The 21,963-nt window shown below is 42.1% G+C and overlaps 1 protein-coding gene and 1 long non-coding RNA gene across 6 annotated transcripts in view; one reads left to right on the top strand and one right to left on the bottom strand.

The window, feature by feature from the left end:
- The window catches only part of dgkh (diacylglycerol kinase, eta), a 601,101-nt gene that overhangs the window by 21,094 nt on the left and 558,044 nt on the right, over positions 1 to 21,963 (bottom strand). The gene's annotated exons all lie outside the window — the stretch shown is intronic.
- LOC148148685 (uncharacterized) overlaps positions 1 to 21,963 on the top strand; it is a 213,158-nt gene that overhangs the window by 72,386 nt on the left and 118,809 nt on the right. Inside the window, exons 4-5 of the long non-coding RNA XR_015758964.1 lie at positions 191 to 304; positions 13,777 to 13,939. This is a non-coding gene — a long non-coding RNA (uncharacterized LOC148148685). The remainder of the gene's footprint in view (positions 1 to 190; positions 305 to 13,776; positions 13,940 to 21,963) is intronic.

Below are 21,963 nucleotides of genomic sequence, written 5' to 3'. Positions count from 1 at the left end.
CCATGGACACCTGATGCTCAATACCTCCCAGATTACTCACAGACCCAAATCCACCAACTACTTGAACTCCCCACTTATCTACCACCCCAAATATTCCACCCCCATGGCACCTGAGACCCTACCCTGCACATACCACCTGCCTGGCACCATATACCTTCACTTATGTTGCACATTTGTCTTCTCTCAACAGTTCTCCTATGGTTTTGGAACCACATTAAAGGTGGAACATGGTACAAAAGGGAGTGTGGTCTCTCAGACGACATGAATTACTGCACTGCTATGGCTTGGAATTTTAGCCAGAAAGGTAAGTGGGCAACCTTTTGACTGATCTACATAGAAAATGGAGATATGGACATAGACTGAAAGACCAAGGCCAATATCTTTCATGGCATTCGCTGTCCTGAATCCTAATGACAAAATTAAGTCTTCAAAAAGGACAATATATGGCTACATTTATTTTGAGATTTTGCCTGCGAGATTATTAGAAAAAACGAGAAGTGACCTTGTGTAATGGTGGGAGGGAGTAAACTCAGATGAGGGATAAAAGGTTCATTGATTGGTGTGAGCTGACAATGGGTAGCTATACAATGATCCGTACTTTTCAACACCGACAATCATCATTTATTGAAGAAATGAAAGCGGGTGCAGAGAGAGAGATGGAGAGAGAGACAGCTGAATGTCCTAATTCAAAGGTAATATAAAGCAATGCTATGTTGAGGGAAGCAGGAAGATAGACAGGGACAAAGGAAGAGAATTGGTTACAGTGAACAGGGTACACAGGTTAAAATGGAGATTGCAGAGGAACAGTGGCAGACATTTGAGAAGATAATTCATAACTTTCAACAAAGATCTATTCCACTGAGGAAGAAAGGTCCACCAACAGGAAATACCATCCATGGTTAATGAAATAAAGTTGAGAGTAGTATCCAATTTAAAGAAAAGATATACAATACTCTGGAGATTAGTGGTACACCAGAAGGTTGGGAAAGTTTTATAAGTGAGCAAAGGATGATTAAAAGAAAATAAATAGAGAAAACATCAAAGTATGAAAAAAAACTAGTACGAGAAAGAAATGCAATGGGTAAAATCGTATACAAATACACAAACAGCAGTATAAGCACGGACCGTTTAGAGAGTGGAACAGAAAGTTCATAGTGGAGAATGAGGAAATGGCAGAGACTTACACCGTGTATTTTATATCAATTGATCCAGTAGAAGACACAATAGTCAGTCAAAAATAGTTGGAAATCAAGAGGCAAAAAGAACTCAGAATAATCATGATCAGTACAGGAGAAGTAAAACTCGCTGGGCTAACAGCTGACAAGCCCTTTGAACCCAATGGTCTGATCCTAGTGGCTTAAAAGAAGTGACTTTGTGATCGTTGATGCATTGGAGGTTATCTTTCAAAGTTTCCTGTATTCTAGACAGGTTTCTGTGGATTGGTAAGTAGCATCATCTCAAAAGGAGGAGGGAAACATAAAGCAGGAACTTACACTAATGTCTGTCACATGAATCCATTATTAAGAAGGTGGAGGCAGGACATTTAGAAAATCATAACATAATCAGGCAGGACCAACACGGCTTTAAGAAAGGGAAATTGTGCTTGATAACTTGTTTTTAACAAGTCTTTGAGGATGTAACAAGCAGATGGACTTTTACACATGAACACATATATAAAATAGGAGCACAGGTAGTCCTTTCAGCCCCTCAAGTCCATATTCCCATCTATCGCCAATAATCTTTGATTCCCCTGTCTACACTTTAAAAATATTTAATGATCCTGCTTCCACAGCTTTCTAAAGCAGAGTTGCAAATTCACTCAGGTTTCTGAGAGGAAATGTTTCTAAAGGGCTGACTCCTGTTTTGAAAAAGTGTTCCCTGGTTCTGAATCCACTCACAGTAGAAGACATTTTACCTCCTTTGTCCAAACGTATTAGGGACTTATCATCCCTCACATTGTCAAATGCCAGTGTAAAGAAGACTAGTCTGTCCAACCTACAACCTTTCATTCCAGACGTCAATCTTCTCCTAACTGCCTTCAATGCATTTGCTTTCTTCCTTAAATACGGAGACCAAATGTATACAGTGTTCAATATATGGTTTCGCCAATGTCCTGTGTAATTGATATTCGATGCTCTAATGCTGAGTTTCTCTCATAATAAAGGACAACATACCGATGACTCAACCTATGTACCCTTCTCAAACACATGGTCTTCTTCGCAGCATACTTTCCTCCTTATTGTGCCTGTCTGCAAATTTAGCCACCATGCTTTCACTGCCCTCATCGAAATCATTGATGTAAACTGGAATATGTCGAGGTCCGAGCACAGAGCCCTGCAGGACTCCAAAGATAAAATAGATGTAGTGTATTTGGGTTTCCAAATTACATTTGATTAGACAATACATGAAAGGTTACCCACAAGATAAAAGTTCATCGTTTTGGGAGTGATCCATTAGCATGGATACAGGATTGACGAACAGGAAACAGAGAGTTGGGATAAATGGATCATTTCATGTTAGCAAACTGTAGTGAGTGCCACTGGGGTTTCAACTATTTTAAATCCATATTAATGACTTAAATGAAGGGACTGACTGCAGTTGAGCCAAATTTGAAGATCTCATTAAGATGGGAGAAAAGCAAGTGAGGAAGACACAAAAGGGCTGTCAAGAATTGTAGATAGGTTGACTGAGCGGGCAGAAATTTGGCAAATGGAGTATAATATGGGAAAAATGAATGTCCACTTTGGTGGGACGAATAGAAAAACAACATCTTTTTTTAAAATGAACAATGACAGCAAAATGCTGCAGAACAGAGGGACTGAGTATTATTGTACATGAATCACAAAAAAAAAGCATTCAGATCGAATTAAGAAAGAAAACAATGGCTTTATTGTATGGGGTTGGAGTATAAAAGTAGGGATGTTTTGTTACAACTGGTACAGAACATTCATGAGACCACACTTGAACTACTGTGCACAGTTCTATGTTCCTTCCCAAGGAAGGATAGAGTTGCACCAGAAGTAGTTCACAGAAGAACCACCAGGCTGATTCCTGGGATGAAAGTTTATCTTTAGAGGAATGGAGGAGGAGGCTGGGCCTATACTTACTGGAGTTTAGAAGAACGAGAGGTGTTCTTACTGAAACATAGAAGATTCTGATGGAACTTGACAGAATAGATTCTGGGAAGACGTTCTAGATTCCAAAAAAACTGAAAAAAATTGCTCATGCTGGAAATCTGAAACAAAACCAGAAATTGCTGGAAAATCTCAGCAGTATGATGGGAAACAATGAGGCCCAATTTCAAAATAAAGGAGCTCTCATTTAAGATCGAGATGAAGAATGATTTCTTTTTTCAGAGGGTTGCTCACCTGTAGGATTTTCTTCCCCAGACAGCAGTAGAGGCTAGGTATATTCGCGGCTGAGTTAGATAGTTGATTGAAAACGAACACAAGGGTTGTGGGGCATGGGTAGTAAAGCAGAACTGAGGCTACAATCAGATAAGTCACGATCGTATTAAATGGCAGAGAATTCCTGTTACTTAGGAGCTGATGGAAAATACTCACTGGCAAGTTATTTTAAATAAAAATCAGCTCATCAAATCATTAATTTTCACTCATTTCTTGTAGTTCTTCTTTTAATTTGGATGTCAAGGCCACATAATAATTTGTACATTTCTAATCTGACCCATCTTAACTAGTCATGAATAATGCCTGGTTCTCTGCATCCCTCCTGGTAGTCCATCTTCAACAGCCACAAGGGAATGGCCACCTCTCAGGGTTTATTTCCAAGCATCTATATTGCGTAATTTTAAAAATTCATTCAGGTGATGCGGGCATGCTGGCCGGGCCAACATTTACTGCCTATCCCTAACTACCCTTAGGTCCATATCCCTTAATATCAATAATGTCTAGAAATCTATTGATCTTATGAATGAGTACAGTCAGGCAGAATGAGATGGTAAACACCTTTAACAATCTGTGTAAGAGCAGAAGGCAAAACTGAAAAAACAATAAATCGGTGAACGAATCCCAGAATGCCCAAGCAACAATTAATAGATGCTGCAGTTATGACTTCATTGTATATTTGTACAGGAACTGCCCCCAAAGCAAACAGCCAGGCTCTGCAAAATCATACATGATAAAATAAATTTCAAGGAACAGAATAAAGAAAATGATGAATCTGAACAAATTATACAAGCTACAAGGGGTTTTACTCATGTGATATTTGTTTTGAGTAGTCTTTTAACTATGCAGTGCTGGGCAGTGCATGCATTTTGATAGGATGTGATACATAATGGTTAAGATATTATTTTCATTTGCTAAACAGTGATGATCACTGCACAGTTAAAGATTTGCTATCAGGTTTTTGATGATTTGGGATTATGTCTTACATTTAAGGTAAAACTAAGGGAACCACATGTGAAGTATTGTGAAGTCTGCAGGACTTCATGGTTTGACTGTCAAAGGTTGAAAGGAAATCAGATTGTTTGACTGGGAAGAAGATCTGAGGTATTCACACTTTGTAGACAATCACAGCAGTCTGTTGCTAACAATGAATGATGGGCTTATGAATCGCCAAAGTCTCTGAAAAGTATTGAAATCATTGGTTCACAAGTAGTTGTGTTTTAAAACATCTTTTTAGTCCCAAGCTAAAAAGAGCATCAAGCTCTCAAGAACAGCCAATCAGCTTTGCTACCTTCATGTCTCAGAATTATGTCAAAAAAGAGAAAGTTAAGAGCACTTTACCTGAGTGCAGGCAACATTCACAACAAGGTTGATGTCCTAAAGGCATTAATAGAGATAATGATCTCACTGCCACCATAGAAACATGGTTGCATGATGACCAGGACTGATAAGCATTAAATATCTTTAAATATTCAGTTAAGTGCATAAGTAAGGGAGAATCCCAGATCAGAAAAATAATATGCAGAATTTGTTTGAGTGGACCAGAAATAGCAAACAGCATCAGACATTGGTTAGAATGAAAACAGACATTTCTGGGAAAACTCTGCAGGTCTAGCAGCATCTGTGGAGAGAAAGCAGAGACAATGTTTCAGGTCCAGCTATCCTTCTTCAGAAGTCTGAGGTTCACCACCACCTAAATTCTGACAATGCAAGCCAGCGATGCCCACATCTCACTAGTGAATAACTAAGATCAAGTTTAACATGGATAACTGAGAGGTTATCCATTTTGGTCAGAGGAATACAAAGGCAACTTATTATCTAAGTGAAGAAAAACTTCAGAATAATTCAGTGCAGAGGAATCTGGGTGTCCTTGTGCATGAATCGCAAAAGAACCAGCACACAGGGAAACAGATAATAAGGCAGGCAAGTGGCTAAAGCCTGACTGATCAGTTGAATAGTTAGACTGCAACAGATTATAGCATTTAATTCAAATAGGTCAAAACTATGTTGAAACACCTCAAAGTAAAGAATATTTTCAGGGCAAGACAAAATCTTGCTAAAAGTTCCCATTCAGAGGTAAATGTGAGGTATTGTCCTGTAGTTTGGAAAGTGAAGATAATAAAAAAACGTTTGTTAAACGCACTCTGGCTTAAGGAAGCGGAGGACGTTGGGTTTTTCGTTTCTTTTGAAATTTATTTTCTCATGGGTCATGGACATCACTGGCTGGCCAACATTTATTGCCCATCCCCAGCTGCCCCTTGAGAAGGTGGTGGTGAGCTGCCTTCTTGAACTGCTGCAGTCCACGTGCCATATGTTGAACCGCAATGCCCTTACAGAGGGATTTCCAAACTTTTGACCCAGCGACAGTGAAGAAATGGTGATATATTTCTAAGTCAGGGATGGTGAGTGGCTTAGAGGGGAACTTGCAGGTGGTGGTATTCCCATAAACTTGGTGGCCATGTCCTTCTAGATGGAAGTGATCGTGGGTTTGAAAGGTACTGTCTAAGGATCTTTGCTGAATTTCTGCAGTGCATCTTGTAGATAGCACACACTGCTGCAACTGAGCATTGGTGCTGGGGGGGGAGATGATGCTTGTGGATTTGGTGCCAAGCAAGCAACAAGCTTTGTCCTACATGGTGTCAAGGTTCTTGGCGCTGCACTCATCCAGGCAAGCGGGGAGTATTCCATCACATTCCTGACTTGTGCCTTGTAAATGATGGACAGATTCTGGGGAATCAGGAGATGAGTTACTTGCCGCAGTATTTCTAGTCTCAGATCTCCCTGTAGCCACTGTGGGTATGTGGCAAGTTCAGTTCGGTTTGTGTGAAACACTTTACAAGGTATTCCATTTAATGTACACATGGAGACTCCACAAAAACTGAGAGAGAGAAAATGTTCTGGACAGGCATTCTTGGCTTGAAACAGAAGCTGGAGAGAAAAGAAATACCTCACATAAAAGGAGTGAATGCGAGCCGTCAACTCTCGTTCACCAAAAGAAACGGTTATGTGCTCCAGAGGAGGGGTGTCCTCCAGAAATGTTTTCTTCCAAATTTGGAACCGTTTGATTTTTTTGTCAATTTATGGTTTTCTATATAAAATCTGTTACTGAAACTTAGAGTAGGGAATCTATTAACTGTATGATAGGTGAATGTCTACTCATATTTGGATGGTATTAACTGCGACATGGTAGTTCAGTGGTCAGCAGTGCTGCCTCACAGTGCCAGGGACCTGGGTTTGATTCCACCCGCAGGTGACTGTGTGTGTGCACATGTCCGTATGGGTTTCCTCTGGGTGCTCTGGTTTCCTCTCACAGTTCAAAGATGTGCAGGTCAGGTGGATTGGCCACGGGCAATGCATGGTTACAAGGTGGGATACTCAATGTGTACTAGATGGGCCAAATGGCTTGCTTCCATCATATGAACTACAAATTTACTAGTGTTCCTTGATTAGTGAACAGGAATAAATTGAAGCTGTGGCCCTAAGGTTCGGAGTTGCGTGTTTGTATTGCATATAGAACATAGAACATAGAACAATACAGCACAGAACAGGCCCTTCGGCCCACGATGTTGTGCCGAACTTCTAACCTAGATTAAGTACCCATCCATGTACCTATCCAAATGCCGCTTAAAGGTCGCCAATGATTCCGACTCTACCACTCCCACGGGCAGCGCATTCCATGTCCCCACCACTCTCTGGGTAAAGAACCCACCCCTGACATCTCCCCTATACCTTCCACCCTTCACCTTAAATTTATGTCCCGAACACATATGTTTATAAATAAAAGCTGATAGTGTAAAGATTAGGTAGCGATGACAGGAGGCTCAAGAGCTATGAGCTTCCTTCCCAAAATGATCTCCTGACTTTTGCACAGATCAGAACTGTGGAAGAAGAAACAGGGACTGACAGAATTCTACAGGGTCCTGGTCTTGGTTTATAGATGTGGGACCTATAAAATTCCCAGGTCCTGTGGTCCAGGAACAGTGTTTTACAATATTACGGGATGGGAGGGATGTCAATCTAGGGCAATGACAGCCTGTTCACCTATGTTGCAACAGTGTCCTGAAATGAGCTGGAGTCTGGAATTAGCTGGGATTAACAGCTAGCTTCAGTAAGGGTGACCATGACAACTATTATTGATTGCTGTAAATACCCAATTGGCTCACTTACGTCCTTTCAGGAAGGAAAACTGACATATTTACATGGTCTGGCCTACATGTGATTCCAGACACCCAACAATATGTTTTTTTTTAAACTGAGCTCTGAAATGGCTCACTCACTTCAATGGCTATTAGGGATGGGCAATGGGCAACAAATGCTGAGCTTGCTAGTGATACACAAGACCCAATGAACATCAGCATTGTGGGGCAAGTATTTGGAAAGCAGAGTGATCTGCCCAAGAAACAAAAACTCTTTTTAAATAAATTGGGTCGAGAAAACATTTAAATTGACATTTTTAAATACCAACAATAAAGCACAAAACGTCCTTGACAAACATAAGTTATGTAAATAAAAATTGCGCATATATTCCATACCAGCAAACATAGTTTTGGTGTTAAAACTTACCACATTAAATATTCAAAGATTCATGCTTTAATTATTTCCCTGTGAACAGCAGGGTATGACAATGAAAGAATTTCAGATTATGTGGTTATGGTCTCTGTCCAAAGGCAGGATAAAGTGTTTTTGTTGATTGGTTGTGGAAACAATTATTCTTTTTTGGATTCTCAGTAGAAACAAAAATATATCCAAATTCTGATCAACCTCTGTCTTTTCCTAAGCTTGCTCTACAATCTGAAATAAAAATTAAACATTCAGGGTCCTGTGAAACTTAATTCCCAAAATTATTCTGGTGCTAATTCAAAGGTAAAACAGGCCCTTTCATACCTCACTGATTGGCACATGTGGTTATGCAGCAGCATTCAATCTTATAAGACCATGGTTTGTGCTGTGGTTGTCAACTTTGTGTTAAACTTCAAAAGGATTTGATAGAGCAGACACGGAGATTGTTGCTGCTTGGTGAGGAATCTAAAACACAGGGGTGCAGTCTCAGGACAAGGGGACTGAGATGGGGAGAAATTTCTGCATTGAATATATTGTCAATCGATAGAATTTTTACATAAATTTTTATCCAAATGGATGCTTCATTGTTGGAACATATTTAAGGTTGAGATACACAGAATGTTAGTTTCTCAGGGAATTAATGGATGCAGACAGCCGGCAGGAAAGTGAAGGTGTAGCTACGTTCAGCCATGATCACTTTTTTAATTTATTTGTGGGACTTTGGCGTCACTGGTTGGCCAGCATTGATAGTCCATCCCTACTTGCCCTTGAGAAGGTGATGGTGAGCTGCCTTTTTGAATCGCTGCAGTCCACTTGCTGTGGGTTGACCCACAATGCCGGTACGGAGGGAATTCCAGGATTTTAACCCAATGACTGTGAAGCAACTGCAGTATATTTCCAAGTGCGGATGGTGAGTGGTTTGGAGGGGAACTTGCCAGTGGTGGTGTTCCCAAGTACCTGCTGCCCTTGTCCTTATCGATGGAAGTGGTCGCGGGTTTGGAAGGTGCTGTTTAAGGATCTTTTGTGGATTTCTGTAGTGCATCTTGTAGATAGTACACACTGCTGCTACTGAGCACCAGTGGTGGAGGGATTGAATGTTTGTGGATGTGGTGCCAATCAAGTGGGTTGCTTTGTCCTGGATGGTGTCAAGCTTCCCGAGCGTTGTTGGAATTGTACCCATCCAGGCAAGTGGGGAATATTTCATCACACTCCTGACTTCTGCCTTGTAGATGGTAGATAGGTTTTGAGGTGTCACGAAGTGAGTTACTCGCTGCAGTACCTCTAGTCTCTGACGTGTTTATGTGGTGAGTCCAGTTGAGTTTCTGGTCAGTGGTAACCGAAAGATGTTGACAGTGAGGGATTCGGTGATTGTAATATAGTTGAACGTCAAGGGGTAGTGGTTAGAGTGTCTCTTATTGGTGATGGTCATTTTCTGGCATTTGTGTGGCGTGAATGTTACTTGCCACTTGTTGGCCCAAGCCTGGATATTGTCCAGATCTTGTTGCATTTGGGCATGGACTGCTTCAGTATCTGAGGAGTTGCGAATGGTGCTGAACACTGTAATCATTAGCAAACATCCCCACTTCTGACCTTCTGACAGAGGCAAGGTCATTGATGAAGCAGCTGAAGATTGTTGGGCCTAGGACACTACCCTGAGGGACTCCTGCAGAGATGCCCTGGAGCTGAGATGACTTCACAACCACAACCTTCTTCCTTTGTGCCAAGTATGACTAACCAGCGGAGTGTTTGCCCCTGATACCCATTGATTATAGTTTTGCCAGGGCTCCTTAATGCCACACTAGGTTGAATGCGGCCTTGATGTCAAGGGCTGTCACTCTCACCTTCCCTCTGGAATTCAGCTCTTTTGTCCATGTTTGAACCAAGACTGTAATGAGACCAGGAGCTGAGTGACCCTGGTGGAACCCAATCTGGGCGTCACTGAAGAGGTTGTTGCTGTGCAGCTGCTGCTTGCTAGCACTGTTGATGGTCCCTTCCATCACTTTACTGATGATGGAGAGTAGACTGACTGGGCTGGATTTGTCCTGCGTTTTGTGTACAGGACAGACCTGGGCAATCTTCCACATTGTTGGGTGGATGCCAGTGTTTTAACTGTACTGGAAGATCTTGGCTAGGGGAGTGGAAAGTTCTGGAGCACATGGATTCAGTACTATTGCGGAATGTTATCAGGGCCCATTGCCTCGGATTGTTGCAAATGCATCAGCCTTATCTTTTGCCCTGATGTGCTAGGCTCCTCCATCATTGAGGATGGGCATATTTGTGCAGCCTCCTCCAGTGAGTTGTTTAATTGTCCACCACCATTCACAACTGGATATGGAAGGCCTGCAGAGCTTAGATCTGATCCGTTGGTTGTGGGACCGCTTAGCTGTATCACTGGCACGCAAGTAATCCTGTTTGGTAGCTTCACCAGGTTGACACGTCATTTTTAGGTATGGTTGATGTTGCTCTTGGCATGCCCTCTTGCACTCTCCCCAGGGTTGATCCCCTGGCTTGATGGTAATGGCTGAGTGGGGGATATGCCAGGCCATGGGGTTGTAGATTGAGCCGGAGTACAGTTCTGCTGCTGTTGATGGCCCACAGCACCTCATGGATGTCCAGTCTTAAGCTGCTGGATCGGTTCGAAGTCTGTCCCATTTAGCACGGTGATAGTGCCACACAACACGATCGAGGTTATTCTCAATGTGAAGGCGGGACTTGGTCTCCACAAGGACAGTGCAGTGGGCACTTTTACCAATACAGTCATGGAGAGGTGCTTCTGCACCCAGCAGATTAATAAGGATGAGGTTAAGTATGTTTTTCCCTCTTGTTGGTTCCCTCACCACCTGCTGCAGACCCAGTCGAGCAGTTACAGAGGAACCTCCATTATGTGAAGGACTCGAATGGGGAATATTTCGTTTGGTTAATCGAATTCCAGTTAATCAAATGCTGGATAACATAGTTCAGCTGAGCAGTGGGACCTTCTGATCTTGCCAGATTATCTGATATTCGGATAATCAAATGACGAACAGTGGAGTATCCTCTGTATATCCTGTAGAACGCGACCAGCTCGATCAGTAACGCTGCTGCCAAGCCCCTCTTGGTTGTGGATATTGAAATCCCCCACCCAGAGTACATTTTATGCCCTTGCCACCCTCAGTGCTTCCTCCAAGTGTTGTTCAACTGATTTATCAGTTGAAGGAGGGCAGTATGTGGTAACCAATAAGACGTTTCCTTGCCCATGTTTAACCTGAAGTCATAAGACTTCAGGAGGTCTGGAGTCGATGTCAAGGACTCTAAGGGCAACTCCCTCCCAACTGTATACCACTGTGTCGTCACCTCTGCTGGGTATGTCCTGCTGGTGGGATAGGGCATATACAAGGATGGTAATGGTGGTGTTTTGAGTGTTATCTGTAAGGTATGATTCCGTAAGAATGCCCAAGTCAGATTGTTGCTTGACTAATCTATGAGACAGCTCTCCCAATTTTGGCACCAGCCCCCAGATGTTGGTAACGAGGACTTTGCATGGTCAACACGGCTGTTTGTGTTTTTGCCATTGTCTTTTCCGGTTCCAAGGTCGATGCCAGGTATCATTTCTTTGTTGTGATTTTGTAGCAACTGATACAACTGAGTGGTTTGCTACGCCATTTCAGGGAGCAGTTGAGAGTCAACCACATTGCTGTGGGTCTGGAGTCACATGTAGGCCAGACCAGGCAAGATGGCAGATTTCCTTCCCTTAAGGACATTAGTAAACCAGATGGGTTTTTCTGACAATTGACAATGGTTTCATGGTCATCAGTCAGATTTTTTTTCCTAATTGAATTCAAAATCCACCATCTGCCCTGGTGGGATTCAAATCCAGGTCCCCAGAACACTACCTGGGTCTCTGGATTAACAGTCGAGTGATAATACGACTAGGCCATCGCTTTCCCATTCACATCGTCTTGAACAGGCATGATAGACTGAATGGGCTAACTCTCGCTCTTCATTCTTACCCATTCTTAGGAACCCGACTCTGGCTTGGCCATCTTTGCTACATTTGCTGTCAAGGAAGACAGTGGACACACGATTAAAAACAGGAAGTGCTGGAGAAACGCAGCAGGTCTGACAGCATTTGTGGAAAGAGAAACAGACTGAATGTGTCCAATCCAATATTGTCTCTTCTTTGGAACTGATTCTTGACAGCTAGTCAGTCTTTATTCTTTTGAATATTTTGGAAAATGAGAAAAATATTCTCTTTAAAAACCATTATCTCATGGGTTTTGCCCTGGGAGGCAGGCTACAGTATCCTGGAAATTCATCTTTAATTCTTAAAGTCTTCAGTGCAATCCTGGAGGATTTGCAACATAATCTCATACTGTACTGAAATTCATATGAAAATAATGAACAATAATGATCAATGGCTTATCAATAATGATACAATTTAAAGGGAATAATCATTTCAAACAGGGGCTAATAAATGAAGTTCCTCTGTGCCAGTTGCTAAGAAGGTAAGAAATTATATTAACTCTATTTGGTACATCATTAAATGGTTTCCTCACTGTTGTCAATATGGATGGAAGGGATCAACTAAAAACCGTCCAAGGGTCTGTTTGCTTCCTTTCCAAGTTCAACATTTATGTATCATTGCCAAGTAGTTGAAAAGGGTACAGCAATTGTGAAAGGTTCAGCTTGTGGGTTCAAAGATTCACTCAGCACGGAAAAGGCCCTTCAGCCCATTCAGTGTGCACCAACATAACTACCACGGAGAGTTTACTGATCCGAATTTCCTGCACTTGACCCATATCCTTGAATGTTATCATATTTGAAGTACTCATCCAAATATTGTTATGAAGGTTGTAAAGTTCTCAGCCTCTACGACCTTCCCAGGCAAATCAGTCCAAAGTCCCACCACCCATTGAGTGGAAAAGGTTTGTCCCAGACCTCTTCCAATTAATGGTCAAGGTGCTGGTCTGCCAAAAAGGAATGACCACAGTGTCGGCTACTAACGGTACTGAAACATATAGCCGACATGAACCAGCACAAAGCTCGGAATGGCGTGCCTCTAAGAGCCCAGTCACTGGATCCATTGTGTTTTTGAACCTGTGGCTAAAATTATAAGCAAACTGAAGCTAGAGCTCAGTAAGTGTTCATCCACAAATCATGGTCGCAGATGGGAATGAGACGTACTCAGCAAAATTAGAGGATGTTTAAAATGGTCTGGATTACTGGAAGAAATTGCAAAAATAGAAAATAATGAAGTAAACTTGGCCATTAGGGCACTGAAGTCCATCAGCCAGTTACATTCATTCATAATGAAAGATTGATTTTAAACTATTTTTACTTGAACGAGTACATGCATTTTTTCCAGAGTGTGTTACTATTGGGTGTGTGAACTTTGTGTTATCAAGTTGGTTGTGAGGTTTATTTCACTCACCCTTCTATTTGTTTGATCTTATATCAATCGCAATTGGATAGGGTCCTGTAGGCTAGTGACAATAAATGCTTTTCAGAAACCTGCCTGAGCATAATCTGTGTTTGGAAGGAACATTCTACCAAATTGTTACTTGACCCAACTCTACAGAGAATTAAAACATTGGCAACGTAGGTTGGAGAGATGGAAGGTGTCAATGAAACGATTTGTGACGAACATGTGCTTACTAGACTCTAAGGCCTAGGTAATGATGCATTTATGATAAATTCTCAGTTGTGGTTGATATGGAAGAAGCTGAACTGATCGGACAAGATGAATATCGGGACATATCAACACTGCCTTGAAGAACCCTTGCTGCAGTATTATATCTAAGGTATAGATTGTGATTGTGGTTTCTATCCCCAGGAAATGGCTGAACTATCCTATCAAGATCAGGCATATCCAGTAAACCTGTTGATGACAACTATTGCTCAGATGGTTCACGGGTCTCCACAGCATCTAATTCCAGGAGTGTTGCTGCTCCAGGATGAAGTCTAAAAGGAATAAGTTTTCTTCTTTCATCTGTGAGGTAAGTGTGGTTTCACATAAATGCTCAGAATGGTGTAAGGCACAAGACAAACTCAAGGCACTGGATTTATTCATTTTCACAAAGCTACTAATCAAGTCCCTTTTTGCAGAAGTTGAAAGCCATCACATTTCACGGCTGAATCTTGGGCAACAGCCTGACATAGTCGCACTCACTGAATCATACCTCACAATATTTGAGACAGTACCATCAATATCCCGGAGTATGTTTTGTCCCACTGACAGGATGGACCCAGAAGAGTTGACGGCATGTATAAAGTCAGAAGGGAGTCCTCGATATTGTCTCCAGACCTCATGAAGTCTAATGACACCAGGTCAAGCATGGGTAAGGAATACTTCTGCTCATTACCTTTGGCTGATGAATCAATGTTCATGTTGAAAACCAACAAGCAACCAAAGGCACATAACATATTCTGAGTGAGGAACTTCAATGCCCATCACAAGCTCATTAAGTCCTGAAGGACACCTCTGTTAGACTGGGCAGCAGGCAGTGAGGGAACCAACAAGCAGAAAAAAAACATAGTCGACCTTATCCTCACCAATCTACCTGTATCTGACAGTACTGGTAAAAGTGAATGCCACACAGTCATTGGGAAGGAATGATTTGGAGATGCTGGTGTTGGACTGGAGTGTATAAAGTTAAAAATGACACACCACCAGGTTATAGTCCAACAGGTTTAATTGGAAGCACACTAGCTTTCGGAGCGTCGCTCCTTCATCAGGTGGTAGTGGAGGGCTCAATCCTAACACACAGAATTTATAGCAAAAATTTACAGTGTGATGTAACTGAAATTATACATTGAAAAATTGATTGTCTGTTAAGCCTTTCCTCTGTTAGAATACAGTGATAGTTTCACCTCTTTTATGTGTAAATCACAAAACCTTTTTTTTTAAAAAGTTGCATTCTCGGGTTAGCTGTTAACAATGGTGATAGCTAGACAATATATTGAAGGTGTTGGCCCCCTGTGTTCTCTGACTATGACCTGATGTTTAGATTGATTCTAATCTAAAAAGTGAGATAACAGAGTTTTACATAAATCCATGCAGTTTTTGAGCTCAGATTTCTACATGAATGCATGCAGTTTTTGAGCAAAGTACACTGTAACCCTGCAAGTACAAATTCACCCCACAAAATACATTCAAATTCGATTCCACCATTTGTACCCTCATAACGGGCATACGACTCAGCATATGTAAATCAGGGAGTGAAAGGAAGAGAGGACCTTAGTAAAATGACAGTCAGGTGGCAAATGACACTAAGCAGACTGCTTGCTTAGGCAAACTAGGGTTTCATCCTTGGCTCTTAAAAAAGGTTGCTAATGAGGTAGTAGATACATTGGTATTAATTTTCTAAAATTCTCAAAAATCAGGAAGGGTTCCATTGGATTGGAAAGTAGCAAATACAATTTGTCTATTTAAGAAAGAAGGGAAGCAGAAAACAGGAAACTTCAGGGGAGTTGCTTTGATATCTGTAAAGGAGTGGATTAGAATCAATTACTTAAGAAATTGCAAAAGCTGAAGGTAATTGGGAAGAGTCAGGATGATTTTGTCAAAATGTTTAACCAATTTATTGGAGTTCTTTGAAGGCGCAACACATTGTGGAGTATAATGCAGGAAGTGTCAACAGCTGCAGAAATTTGAGCTCCAGGTTTCAGAGCTCAAGCTGTGGCTGGAGACACTGTGGAGAGTGATGTGGACAGCATGAGAGTGATGTGGACAGCATGCTCAGTGATGCGGTTACACTGCAGCCTAGGGCCTAGAGGCAGGAAGGGAATGGGTGACTGCCAGGTAGTCCAAGAGAAACATACCGGTAGTGCAAGAGTGCTGTGGGGTTCCACTCGCCAAGTCAGTTTCTGATTTAGAAGCTAATCAGAGCACAGGTTGCTCAAGAGAGCCATATTTGTGTTGGCAGGAGCTGTACAGGAGAGGAGGAAGAAGAAAGGAGATGCGACAGGAAAATATTTAGTTAGGAGACAGGCATTTTTAAAATTTATTTTATTCACAGGATGAGGGTGTCGTTGTATGGGCCAGCATTTATTGCCCATTCCCAATTGCCCAGAGGGCAATTAAGAATCAACCACATTACTGTGGTCGTCACATCGGTCAGACCAGGTAAGGATGGCAGTTTCCTTCCCTAAAAGGGCATTAGTGAACCAGATGGGTTTTTCCAACAATCAGCAATGGATTCATGGTCATCATTATATTTCTAATTCTAGATTTGTATTGAATTCAAATTCACCATCTGTCCTATGTACCCATAGCAATACCTGGGTTTCTGGATTAGCAATCCAGAGATAATACCAGAAGGCCCCTGCCTCCCCCTGTGGGGAATGTGACTGTAGATATGCCTCCTGGATGGTGTGGGCTTCCCTAGTGCCAGGGTCCAGGATATCACTAAGCAGCTGCAGGACATTCTTCTAGGAGAGGATGAACAGCCAGAGGTTGTGGTCCATGTTTGTACCAACGTAGGAAGGAGGATGTGGTTCTGCAATTTGAACTTAGGGTGTTCGTTAGAAAACTAGCAAGCAGGATCTCAAATGCAGAAATCTCCAGATTACTCCCAGTGCCACATGCAAGTGAGTACAGAAATGTTTTCATTCACTCATTGGAAGTGGGTGTCGCTGGCTGGGCCCAGCATTTATTGCCCATCCTTAGTTGCCCTGGAGAAGGTGGTGGTGAGCTGCCACATTGAACTGTATACCATGTGCTGTAGGTTAACCCACAATGCCCTTAGGGAGAGAATGCCAGGATTTTGAACCAGCTACAGTGAAGGAATGGCAATGTATATCCAAGTTGGGATAATGAGTGGCTTGGTGGGGATCTTGCTGGTTGTGGTGTTCCTGTGTGTCTGCTGTCGTCGTCCTTCTAGAAGGAAGTGGTTATGTGTTTGGAAGGTGCTGTCTAAGCACCTGGCAAATTTCTGCAGTGCTTCTTATAGCTAGCAAACACTGCTGCTTTTCAGTATTGCTGGTGAAGGGAGTAGATGCTTATGGATGTGGTGCTAATCACTCAAGGATAAGACAGATATGGTGGAGTTTCTTGCAGTCTTAATAACATTGATAGGAAGGTTTTTAACCAACTTGGCAGGGGTGTGGGAACCAACAGAGAATAGTGGAGAAGAACAGCAAAGTTCATAAAATATTTGGGTGTTGGCACTAGCACAAGTTAATTGGTGAAGTCGGAGTAAAGAAGAGCAAAATGAATTCTAAATCAGGCACAATTATAACGCAATAACAGAGACCTGGCTCAAGGAAGGGCAAACCTGTAACTAGGGGGTGTCACAGGGATCAGTGCTGGGGCCACATTGTTTACTTTATACATTAATGACTAGATTAGAGTGGTGCTGGAAAAGCACAGAGTTCAGGCAGCATCCGAGGAGCAGGAAAATCGACGTTTCGGGCAAAAGCCCTTCATCAGGAATAGAGGCAGAGTGCCTGCAGGGTAGAGAGATAAATGAGAGGAGGGTGGGGGTGGGTTCAGACCTATCACCTTCATCCCCACCCCATTCACCCATTGTACTCTTTGCTACCTTCCCCCACCCTACTCTCTGACCTATCACCTCCATCCCCACCCCCACTCACCTATTGTACTCTATACTACTTTCTCCCCACCCCCACCCTCCTCTCATTTATCTCTCTACCCTGCAGGCACTCTGCCTCTAATCCTGATGACGGGCTTTGGCCTGAAATGTCGATTTTCCTGCTCCTCGGATGCTGCCTGAACTGCTGTGCTTTTCCAGTACCACTCTAATCTTGTGATAAGGACTTTACAAAGAGTCTGCAGAGAGATATGGACAGGATAGGTGAGTGGACAAAAGTTTGAAGATGGAATATAGTGAGAGAAAATGTGAAGTTATGTGCCATGACAAGAACAGAGGAGCTGAATATTATTTAAATGGAGAATGACTGTAGGTAAGAGGCATTTGGGATTACACATACATAAATCACAAAAGCTAGCATACAAGTTTGGAGGATAATAGAGAAGGCAAATAGAATATAAGCCATTACTTCAAAAGGAACGGTGCATAAAATTAGGGAGGCATTGCCAAAATTGTACAAGGCAGTAATCAGAAGACAGCAGGAATTCTAGGAACAATTTTGGGTCTCTTAGCTAAGGGAAGATACATGAGCAGAGAGGCCAGAGAAGGTTCCTGGATATGGAGGGGTTGGCTCATGAGGAGAGGTTGAATGAGTTGGGCCTGTGCTCACTGCATTTAAAAGCATGAGAGGCAACCTACTGAAACATACAAGATCCTAGGGGATTTGACAGGGTGGATATGGAGAGGTGGTCTTCCGTTGTGGATCAGTCTGGCACCAGCGGAATAATCTCAGAGTAAGGGGTGTTGAGGAATTTCTTCTCTGAGAGGATAGTGAGTCTGTCGAGGTTGGGTGATTAAGTATGTTCAAGGCTGAGATAGACATATTTTTGAACGGTAAGGGGAAAGAGAAGGAAAGTAGAGTTGAGAATTATCAGATCATCTATTCTGCTCCAATGTTTTATGGTCTTATGGACTGGCTATTAAATATTTGTGGGTATAGATGTTCACAAAAAAAGGCAGGAAATGAGGAGTAGCCGAATTGGTTACAGACAGCTGGAGAAAGAGGATGCTTCAGAGGGTTCAAGGATGGAGTCAATTTGGGCTCAGCTGCAGAATAAAAAGGGTGTAATTACATTGCTCGGTGTACTCTACAGAATATTAACTAAGGGGAAGGATGCAGAAGAATACATCTGTAGGAAATTTACACAACATTGCCAACACAGTCAAGAAGTTTTAATTGGGAACTTCAATTACCCATACATCTTGGGGTACAGGAGAAAATTTTCAGAGTTTGAGGTGACACAAAATGTGGAAGGTTTGTAAACTTTGAGGACAATGCAAAATTCCAAAAGGATACAGACAAGTTGGTAGAGTGAGCAGCTAGGTGGCAGATGGAAGTGTTAGGTGATGTATTTTGGTGAGAAGGATATTGAGAGTCAACCCAAATTAGGGTGTACAAGTTTAAAGGGAGTATGGGAGCAGAGGGACCTGGGTATATTTATGCATAGACCATGAAGATGGTAGGACAGGAGAAGAGAACAATTAATAAAACATATAGTACCCTCAGATTTATTAACAGGATATACAAAGCAAGGAGATGATGGGCACCACATTACAGAAGGGGATATGAACACTTGGGAGATAGTGCAGAAGCAAACTACAAGAATGATTCCAGTGAGGAGAAACTTTTGCTTTGAGGATAGATTAAAGAAGTTGGGACTATTTTCCTTGGAGAGAAGGCAGCTAAGAGGAAATCTGAAAGAGGCTATCAAAATCATGAGTGGATTGGATAGAATGGATAGGGAGAAACTGATGCTGCACATGAAAGGAACTAGAATGAGAGATCGTAGATTTGTTCTTGATTAGCAAAAGAAGCAAATGTGATGTGAGAGAAAATGTTTTTTTACAATGAGTAATGAGAGTCTGAAATGCACTGGCTGGAAATGTGGACACAGATTCAATTGAGACATTCAAGAGGATATTGGATGATTATTTGGATAAAAGTAATGAGCAAGGTGCAGGAAATTGGCACTAGGTAATGATGCTCATTTGAAGAGCTGCTGCAGACAAAGCGGGTGGAATAAAATAAAGATCTGCGGACACTGGAGATCTGAAACAAAAACAGAAATTGTGAAGAAACTTACCAGGTCTGTCAATACCTGTGGGAAGAAAGCAGAATTAATGTTTCGAGTCAGGTGACTTTTCATTTGATGTCTCTACTTTCTTCCCACGATACATCAAGTGATCTCCTTCTGGACAATGCCCCTTTTGTGATTCTATACATAAAGGAGATTCTGAGGACAGAATGGAAAATGAAAGCTCATGGTTTAGGGGGTAACATATTAAAACAGACAGTGATTGGTTGCCTCGCAGAAAACAGTGCATAGTAAATGCATCTTGGTCTGATGGGTAGGATTTGATGAGTGGAGTCCATAAGTGTCACAGAATCATATACTATAGTATAGGCCCTTTAGCCCATTGAGTCTGTACTACCAAAAATATACTACTATCTACAATAGTCTCACTTTCCTATATTAAGCCCAACCTCTTGAATATTATGATACTTCCGGTGATCATCCAAGTACTTTTTAAAGAATGTGAGGTTTCCCACCTCAACTACTCTTCCAGGCAGTGCATTCCAGACCCTCAACCCCTCCGGGTAAAAATATTGTTCCTTAAATACAGTAAAAACCTCCTGCCTTTCACTTTAAGATTATGACCCCTTCTTACTGACCCTTCGACGAAGGGGAACAACAGTTTTCTATCCACCTTGTCCATGTCCCTCAGAATCTTATCCGGTTCCCCCTCAGCTTCTCGACTTCAAAGAAAACAAGCCAACCTTATCCAGCCCCTCTTCATATCTGGAACACTCCATCCCAGGCAACATCTTGGTGAATCACCTCTGCACTCCCTCCAAAGCAATCACATCCTTCCTGTTGTGTGGTGACTAGAACTGCATACAGTACACCAACTGTGGCCTAACCAAAGTTCTAGACAGCTCCAATATAAGCTCCATGCTCTGATCATCTACGCCACAAATGAAGGTGGCAAGGTCCTGTATGCCTTATATTCAGTTAAACCATCCTGCCATGGATCTGTGGATAAGCACCCCAAGATTCCTTTGTTCCTTCATGCTTCCTGGTGTCTTCCCATTCATTGAATATAAGCCCTTTGGCCCATCCAGTCTGTCCCACCAAAAATATACATTTCTTATATTGTTTCATTTACCAAAGGGCATCACATTAATCAGGGTGAAGTTCCATCTGCCCATCCGACCAATCTATTTACATCTTCCTGAACCTAACACCTTCCTCCTCACTGTCAGTCAGGGTCTGCTCTGAAGCCTCAACCTTTTACAATGTACATCAATGACTTGGATGAGGAGAGCGAAGGCACGGTAACTAAATTCAAAGGTGACACCAAGATAGGCAAGAAAGTATGTTATGAAGAAGGTGCAAAGTAGTTACAGACAAATACAGATATGCTGAATGCCAGCAAAAATATTATGCAGGAAAACCTGACATTGTCCATTTTGGTCAGAAAAATAAAAAAGTATTACTTAAATGAAGAGCAGCTATGGAATTCTATGAGGCAGAGGATTTGTCATGAGTCAAGGAAAACTCAAATGTAGGTACAGCACTCAATCAAGAAGATTAACAGGATGTTATCCTTTCTGACAAGAAAGCTTGAACATAAACGTATTGCATTTCAGTAATAGGGGGCAATGGTGAGACCACATCTTGAATACTGTGTGCTGTCTGATTCTCCTTATTCAAGGAAGGCTGTAAATGCACTGGAACACTTTTGAAGAGATTTACTTATGTCGATACCTAGAATAAAGAGGTTGTTCTACAATGAAAGACTGGACTGGCTGGACTTGTTTGCATTGGAGTTATAAGATATTGAGGAGGCTAGGCCGACATTCTCTTCAGTTTTGAAGAATGAGGGGTGATCTCACTCAAAAACACAGACTTCCTACAGTGACGGTAGATGCAGGAAGGATGTTTCCCCTGGTTGGTGGGGAGGATTCTAGAATCAGGGGATAGTCTGAGAATAGTAGGTCTTCGGAACATTGATTAAGAGAGGGATTTTAGGGTACAAGCCCGTAGCTCCCTGAAAGCGGCAACACAAGTGGTAAAGAAGGCTGCCTTCATCAGTTGGGGCACTGAGTATAAAAGTTGGCAAGTCATGTTGCAGCTTTGGTCAGGCCACATTTGGAGTACTGTGTACCCTATAGGGCCTGTACCTGTGTCACACTGTTCTACGTAATAAAGAGTGAGAACATTCAGGACTGGAATGAGAAGGAATTGATTCATTTTAAAAGCTGTGTGAAGAGAGATTGGTGAATCCTGATTATTATCTCTTTGAAAGACGAGGAAAGCCAGGATTGTTAGCTGTCACCCGTCCAATTCAGTACAATTTTATAAATTTGATTCCATCTGGAAGGACTGCGTAGGATGCCCTTCGCT

The sequence above is a fragment of the Chiloscyllium plagiosum genome, unplaced genomic scaffold (assembly GCF_037043375.1).
Source record: "Chiloscyllium plagiosum isolate Xiang-an unplaced genomic scaffold, Cpla_swu_hap1 HiC_scaffold_12, whole genome shotgun sequence".
Taxonomy (NCBI): Eukaryota; Metazoa; Chordata; class Chondrichthyes; order Orectolobiformes; family Hemiscylliidae; genus Chiloscyllium; species Chiloscyllium plagiosum.
Note: the sequence above shows the minus strand (reverse complement) of the source record. Positions and strands in the feature narration are given on the sequence as shown.